General features: G+C 45.2%; 4 non-coding genes across 4 annotated transcripts; all 4 read right to left on the minus strand.

Annotated features, from left to right (window-relative positions):
- Positions 1 to 2073: 2073 nt before the first annotated feature.
- On the minus strand, positions 2074 to 2145 carry TRNAC-GCA (transfer RNA cysteine (anticodon GCA)). Its single transcript has one exon. It is a non-coding gene; the product is annotated as a tRNA-Cys (tRNA).
- Positions 2146 to 4151: 2006 nt separating this feature from the next.
- TRNAC-GCA (transfer RNA cysteine (anticodon GCA)) lies at positions 4152 to 4223 on the minus strand. The gene has a single exon. It is a non-coding gene; the product is annotated as a tRNA-Cys (tRNA).
- Positions 4224 to 5580: 1357 nt separating this feature from the next.
- On the minus strand, positions 5581 to 5652 carry TRNAC-GCA (transfer RNA cysteine (anticodon GCA)). The gene has a single exon. It is a non-coding gene; the product is annotated as a tRNA-Cys (tRNA).
- Positions 5653 to 7530: 1878 nt separating this feature from the next.
- TRNAC-GCA (transfer RNA cysteine (anticodon GCA)) lies at positions 7531 to 7602 on the minus strand. The gene has a single exon. It is a non-coding gene; the product is annotated as a tRNA-Cys (tRNA).
- Positions 7603 to 7977: the final 375 nt, after the last annotated feature.

Consider the following 7977-nt stretch of genomic DNA (forward strand, 5'->3'; position numbering starts at 1 on the left):
ACTCTGGTTTGAACCAAGGACCTCACGATCTGCTGTTGAATGCTCCACCACTGAGCTATTCCCCCTTGTTCATAACCGTAATGACTAATTTACTAAAATAAAGGCAATGATCCGTGCTGTTACAGGGGGAACTCGGGTTTGAACCAAAGACCTCTCGATCTGCAGGCGAATGCTCTACCGCTGAGCTATTCCCCCTTGTTCATAACCGTAATGACTAATTAACTAAAATAAAGGCAATGATCCGTGATGTTACATGGGGAACTCGGGTTTGAACCAAGGACTTCTCGATCTGCAGTCGAATGCTCTACCACTGAGCTATTCCCCCTTGTTCCTAACCGTAATGTCGAATTAACTAAAATAAAGGCAGTGATCCGTGCTGTTACATGGGGAACTCTGGTTTGAACCAAGGACCTCTCGATCTGCAGTCGAATGCTCTACCGCTGAGCTATTCCCCCTTGTTCATAACCGTAATGTCTAATTAACTAAAATAAAGGCAATGATCCGTGCTGTTACAGGGGGAACTCGGGTTTAAACCAAGGACCTCTCGATCTGCAGGCGAATGCTCTACCGCTGAGCTATTCCCCCTTGTTCATAACCGTAATGACTAATTAATTAAAATAAAGGCAATGATCCGTGCTGTTACAGGGGGAACACGGGTTTGGACCAAAGACCTCTCTATCTGCAGTAGAATGCTCTACCACTGAGCTATTCCCCCTTGTTCCTAACCGTAATGTCTAATTAACTAAAATAAAGGCAATGATCCGTGCTGTTACAGGGGGAACACGGGTTTAAAACCAAGGACCTCTCGATCTGCAGGCGAATGCTCTACTGCTGAGCTATTCTCCCTTGTTCATAACCGTAATGTCTAATTAACTAAAATAAAGGCAATGATCCGTGCTGTTACAGGGGGAACTCGGGTTTGAACCAAGGACCTCTCGATCTGCAGGCGAAAGCTCTACTGCTGAGCTATTCTCCCTTGTTTATAACCGTAATGTCTAATTAACTAAAATAAAGGCAATGATCCGTGCTGTTACAGGGGGAACTCTGGTTTGAACCAAGGACCTCTCGATCTGCAGTCGAATGGTTTACCACTGAGCTATTCCCCCTTGTTCCTAACCGTAATGTCGAATTAACTAAAATAAAGGCAATGATCCGTGCTGTTACAGGGGGAACTCTGGTTTGAACCAAGGACCTCACGATCTGCTGTTGAATGCTCCACCACTGAGCTATTCCCCCATGTTCATAACCGTAATGACTAATTTACTAAAATAAAGGCAATGATCCGTGCTGTTACAGGGGGAACTCGGGTTTGAACCAAAGACCTCTCGATCTGCAGGCGAATGCTCTACCGCTGAGCTATTCCCCCTTGTTCATAACCGTAATGACTAATTAACTAAAATAAAGGCAATGATCCGTGATGTTACATGGGGAACTCGGGTTTGAACCAAGGACTTCTCGATCTGCAGTCGAATGCTCTACCACTGAGCTATTCCCCTTGTTCCTAACCGTAATGTCGAATTAACTAAAATAAAGGCAGTGATCCGTGCTGTTACATGTGGAACTCTGGTTTGAACCAAGGACCTCTCGATCTGCAGTCGAATGCTCTACCGCTGAGCTATTCCCCCTTGTTCATAACCGTAATGTCTAATTAACTAAAATAAAGGCAATGATCCGTGCTGTTACAGGGGGAACTCGGGTTTGAACCAAGGACCTCTCGATCTGCAGGCGAATGCTCTACCGCTGAGCTATTCCCCCTTGTTCATAACCGTAATGACTAATTAATTAAAATAAAGGCAATGCTCCGTGCTGTTACAGGGGGAACACGGGTTTAAACTAAGGACCTCTCGATCTGCAGGCGAATGCTCTACTGCTGAGCTATTCTCCCTTGTTAATAACCGTAATGTCTAATTAACTAAAATAAAGGCAATGATCCGTGCTGTTACAGGGGGAACTCGGGTTTGAACCAAGGACCTCTCGATCTGCAGGCGAATGCTCTTCCGCTGAGCTATTCCCCCTTGTTCAAAACCGTAATGACTAATTAATTAAAATAAAGGCAATGATCCGTGCTGTTACAGGGGGAACTCGGGTTTGAACCAAGGACCTCTCGATCTGCAGTCGAATGCTCTACCACTGAGCTATTCCCCCTTGTTCCTAACCGTAATGTCGAATTAACTAAAATAAAGGCAATGATCCGTGCTGTTACAGGGGGAACTCGGGTTTAAACCAAGGACCTCTCGATCTGCAGGCGAATGCTCTACTGCTGAGCTATTCTCCCTTGTTTATAACCGTAATGTCTAATTAACTAAAATAAAGGCAATGATCCGTGCTGATACAGGGGGAACTCGGGTTTGAACCAAGGACCTCTCGATCTGCAGTCGAATGGTCTACCACTGAGCTATTCCCCCTTGTTCCTAACCGTAATGTCGAATTAACTAAAATAAAGGCAGTGATCCGTGCTGTTACATGGAGAACTCTGGTTTGAACCAAGGACCTCTCGATCTGCAGTCGAATGCGCTACCGCTAGGCTATTCCCCCTTGTTAATAACCGTATTGTCTAATTAACTAAAATAAAGGCAATGATCCGTGCTGTTACAGGGGGAACTCGGGTTTAAACCAAGGACCTCTCGATCTGCAGGCGAATGCTCTACCGCTGAGCTATTCCCCCTTGTTCATAACCGTAATGACTAATTAATTAAAATAAAGGCAATGATCCGTGCTGTTACAGGGGGAACACGGTCTTGGACCAAAGACCTCTCTATCTGCAGTAGAATGCTCTACCACTGAGCTATTCCCCCTTGTTCATAACCGTAATGTCTAATTAACTAAAATAAAGGCAATGATCCGTGCTGTTACAGGGGGAACACGGGTTTGGACCAAAGACCTCTCTATCTGCAGTAGAATGCTCTACCACTGAGCTATTCCCCCTTGTTCATAACCGTAATGTTTAATTAACTAAAATAAAGGCAATGATCCGTGCTGTTACAGGGGAACACGGGTTTAAACCAAGGACCTCTCGATCTGCTGGCGAATGCTCTACTGCTGAGCTATTCTCCCTTGTTCATAACCGTAATGTCTAATTAACTAAAATAAAGGCAATGATCCGTGCTGTTACAGGGGGAACTCGGGTTTGAACCAAGGACCTCTCGATCTGCAGGCGAATGCTCTACCGCTGAGCTATTCCCCCTTGTTCATAACCGTAATGACTAATTAATTAAAATAAAGGCAATGCTCCGTGCTGTTACAGGGGGAACACGGGTTTAAACCAAGGACCTCTCGATCTGCAGGCGAATGCTCTACTGCTGAGCTATTCTCCCTTGTTAATAACCGTAATGTCTAATTAACTAAAATAAAGGCAATGATCCGTGCTGTTACAGGGGGAACTCGGGTTTGAACCAAGGACCTCTCGATCTGCAGGCGAATGCTCTTCCGCTGAGCTATTCCCCCTTGTTCAAAACCGTAATGACTAATTAATTAAAATAAAGGCAATGATCCGTGCTGTTACAGGGGGAACTCGGGTTTGAACCAAGGACTTCTCGATCTGCAGTCGAATGCTCTACCACTGAGCTATTCCCCTTGTTCCTAACCGTAATGTCGAATTAACTAAAATAAAGGCAGTGATCCGTGCTGTTACATGTGGAACTCTGGTTTGAACCAAGGACCTCTCGATCTGCAGTCGAATGCTCTACCGCTGAGCTATTCCCCCTTGTTCATAACCGTAATGTCTAATTAACTAAAATAAAGGCAATGATCCGTGCTGTTACAGGGGGAACTCGGGTTTGAACCAAGGACCTCTCGATCTGCAGGCGAATGCTCTACCGCTGAGCTATTCCCCCTTGTTCATAACCGTAATGACTAATTAATTAAAATAAAGGCAATGCTCCGTGCTGTTACAGGGGGAACACGGGTTTAAACTAAGGACCTCTCGATCTGCAGGCGAATGCTCTACTGCTGAGCTATTCTCCCTTGTTAATAACCGTAATGTCTAATTAACTAAAATAAAGGCAATGATCCGTGCTGTTACAGGGGGAACTCGGGTTTGAACCAAGGACCTCTCGATCTGCAGGCGAATGCTCTTCCGCTGAGCTATTCCCCCTTGTTCAAAACCGTAATGACTAATTAATTAAAATAAAGGCAATGATCCGTGCTGTTACAGGGGGAACTCGGGTTTGAACCAAGGACCTCTCGATCTGCAGTCGAATGCTCTACCACTGAGCTATTCCCCCTTGTTCCTAACCGTAATGTCGAATTAACTAAAATAAAGGCAATGATCCGTGCTGTTACAGGGGGAACTCGGGTTTAAACCAAGGACCTCTCGATCTGCAGGCGAATGCTCTACTGCTGAGCTATTCTCCCTTGTTTATAACCGTAATGTCTAATTAACTAAAATAAAGGCAATGATCCGTGCTGATACAGGGGGAACTCGGGTTTGAACCAAGGACCTCTCGATCTGCAGTCGAATGGTCTACCACTGAGCTATTCCCCCTTGTTCCTAACCGTAATGTCGAATTAACTAAAATAAAGGCAGTGATCCGTGCTGTTACATGGAGAACTCTGGTTTGAACCAAGGACCTCTCGATCTGCAGTCGAATGCGCTACCGCTAGGCTATTCCCCCTTGTTAATAACCGTATTGTCTAATTAACTAAAATAAAGGCAATGATCCGTGCTGTTACAGGGGGAACTCGGGTTTAAACCAAGGACCTCTCGATCTGCAGGCGAATGCTCTACCGCTGAGCTATTCCCTCTTGTTCATAACCGTAATGACTAATTAATTAAAATAAAGGCAATGATCCGTGCTGTTACAGGGGGAACACGGTCTTGGACCAAAGACCTCTCTATCTGCAGTAGAATGCTCTACCACTGAGCTATTCCCCCTTGTTCATAACCGTAATGTCTAATTAACTAAAATAAAGGCAATGATCCGTGCTGTTACAGGGGGAACACGGGTTTGGACCAAAGACCTCTCTATCTGCAGTAGAATGCTCTACCACTGAGCTATTCCCCCTTGTTCATAACCGTAATGTTTAATTAACTAAAATAAAGGCAATGATCCGTGCTGTTACAGGGGAACACGGGTTTAAACCAAGGACCTCTCGATCTGCTGGCGAATGCTCTACTGCTGAGCTATTCTCCCTTGTTCATAACCGTAATGTCTAATTAACTAAAATAAAGGCAATGATCCGTGCTGTTACAGGGGGAACTCGGGTTTGAACCAAGGACCTCTCGATCTGCAGGCGAATGCTCTACCGCTGAGCTATTCCCCCTTGTTCATAACCGTAATGACTAATTAATTAAAATAAAGGCAATGCTCCGTGCTGTTACAGGGGGAACACGGGTTTAAACCAAGGACCTCTCGATCTGCAGGCGAATGCTCTACTGCTGAGCTATTCTCCCTTGTTAATAACCGTAATGTCTAATTAACTAAAATAAAGGCAATGATCCGTGCTGTTACAGGGGGAACTCGGGTTTGAACCAAGGACCTCTCGATCTGCAGGCGAATGCTATTCCGCTGAGCTATTCCCCCTTGTTCAAAACCGTAATGACTAATTAATTAAAATAAAGGCAATGATCCGTGCTGTTACAGGGGGAACTCGGGTTTGAACCAAGGACCTCTCGATCTGCAGTCGAATGCTCTACCACTGAGCTATTCCCCCTTGTTCCTAACCGTAATGTCGAATTAACTAAAATAAAGGCAATGATCCGTGCTGTTACAGGGGGAACTCGGGTTTAAACCAAGGACCTCTCGATCTGCAGGCGAATGCTCTACTGCTGAGCTATTCTCCCTTGTTTATAACCGTAATGTCTAATTAACTAAAATAAAGGCAATGATCCGTGCTGATACAGGGGGAACTCGGGTTTGAACCAAGGACCTCTCGATCTGCAGTCGAATGGTCTACCACTGAGCTATTCCCCCTTGTTCCTAACCGTAATGTCGAATTAACTAAAATAAAGGCAGTGATCCGTGCTGTTACATGGAGAACTCTGGTTTGAACCAAGGACCTCTCGATCTGCAGTCGAATGCGCTACCGCTAGGCTATTCCCCCTTGTTCATAACCGTATTGTCTAATTAACTAAAATAAAGGCAATGATCCGTGCTGTTACAGGGGGAACTCGGGTTTAAACCAAGGACCTCTCGATCTGCAGGCGAATGCTCTACCGCTGAGCTATTCCCCCTTGTTCATAACCGTAATGACTAATTAATTAAAATAAAGGCAATGATCCGTGCTGTTACAGGGGGAACTCGGGTTTGAACCAAAGACCTCTCTATCTGCAGTAGAATGCTCTACCACTGAGCTATTCCCCCTTGTTCCTAACCGTAATGTCTAATTAACTAAAATAAAGGCAATGATCCGTGCTGTTACAGGGGGAACTCGGGTTTGAACCAAGGACCTCTCGATCTGCAGGCGAATGCTCTTCTGCTGAGCTATTCTCCCTTGTTTATAACCGTAATGTCTAATTAACTAAAATAAAGGCTATGATCCGTGCTGTTACAGGGGGAACTCTGGTTTGAACCAAGGACCTCTCGATCTGCAGTCGAATGGTTTACCACTGAGCTATTCCCCCTTGTTCCTAACCGTAATGTCGAATTAACTAAAATAAAGGCAGTGGTCAATGCTGTTATATGGGGAACTCTGGTTTGAACCAAGGACCTCTCGATCTGCAGTCGAATGCTCTACCGCTGAGCTATTCCCCCTTGTTCATAACCGTATTGTCTAATTAACTAAAATAAAGGCAATGATCCGTGCTGTTACAGGGGGAACTCGGGTTTAAACCAAGGACCTCTCGATCTGCAGGCGAATGCTCTACCGCTGAGCTATTCCCCCTTGTTCATAACTGTAATGACTAATTAATTAAAATAAAGGCAATGATCCGTGCTGTTACAGGGGGAACACGGGTTTGGACCAAAGACCTCTCTATCTGCAGTAGAATGCTCTACCACTGAGCTATTCCCCCTCGTTCATAACCGTAATGTCTAATTAACTAAAATAAAGGCAATGATCCGTGCTGTTACAGGGGGAACACGGGTTTAAACCAAGGACCTCTCGATCTGCAGGCGAATGCTCTACTGCTGAGCTATTCTCCCTTGTTCATAACCGTAATGTCTAATTAACTAAAATAAAGCCAATGATCCGTGCTGTTACAGGGGGAACTCGGGTTTGAACCAAGGACCTCTCGATCTGCAGGCGAATGCTCTACTGCTGAGCTATTCCCCCTTGTTCCTAACCGTAATGTCGAATTAACTAAAATAAAGGCAGTGATCCGTGCTGTTACATGGGGAACTCTGGTTTGAACCAAGGACCTCTCGATCTGCAGTCGAATGCTCTACCGCTGAGCTACTCCCCCTTGTTCATAACCGTAATTTCTAATTAACTAAAATAAAGGCAATGATCCGTGCTGTTACAGGGGGAACTCGGGTTTAAACCAAGGACCTCTCGATCTGCAGGCGAATGCTCTACCGCTGAGCTATTCCCCCTTTTTCGTAACCGTAATGACTTATAAATTAAAATAAAGGCAATGATCCGTGCTGTTACAGGGGGAACTCGGGTTTGAACCAAGGACCTCTCGATCTGCAGTCGAATGCTCTACCACTGAGCTATTCCCCTTGTTCCTAACCGTAATGTCGAATTAACTAAAATAAAGGCAATGATCCGTGCTGTTACAGGGGGAACACGGGTTTGAACCAAGGACCTCTCGATCTGCAGTCGAATGCTCTACCACTGAGCTATTCCCCTTGTTCATAACCGTAATGTCTAATTAACTAAAATAAAGGCAATGGTCCGTGCTGTTACAGGGGGAACACGGGTTTGGACCAAAGGCCTCACGATCTGCTGTTCAATGCTCCACCACTGAGCTATTCCCCCTCGTTCATAACCGCAATGTCTAATTAACTAAAATAATGCAATGATCCGTGCTGTTACATGGGGACCTCGGGTTTGGACCAAAGGCCTCACGATCTGCTGTTGAATGCTCCACCACTG

Source organism: Phalangium opilio, unplaced genomic scaffold (assembly GCF_054372755.1).
Source record: "Phalangium opilio isolate 3A_F unplaced genomic scaffold, DU_Popi_V2 ptg000039l_1, whole genome shotgun sequence".
In the NCBI taxonomy this organism is placed as follows: Eukaryota; Metazoa; Arthropoda; class Arachnida; order Opiliones; family Phalangiidae; genus Phalangium; species Phalangium opilio.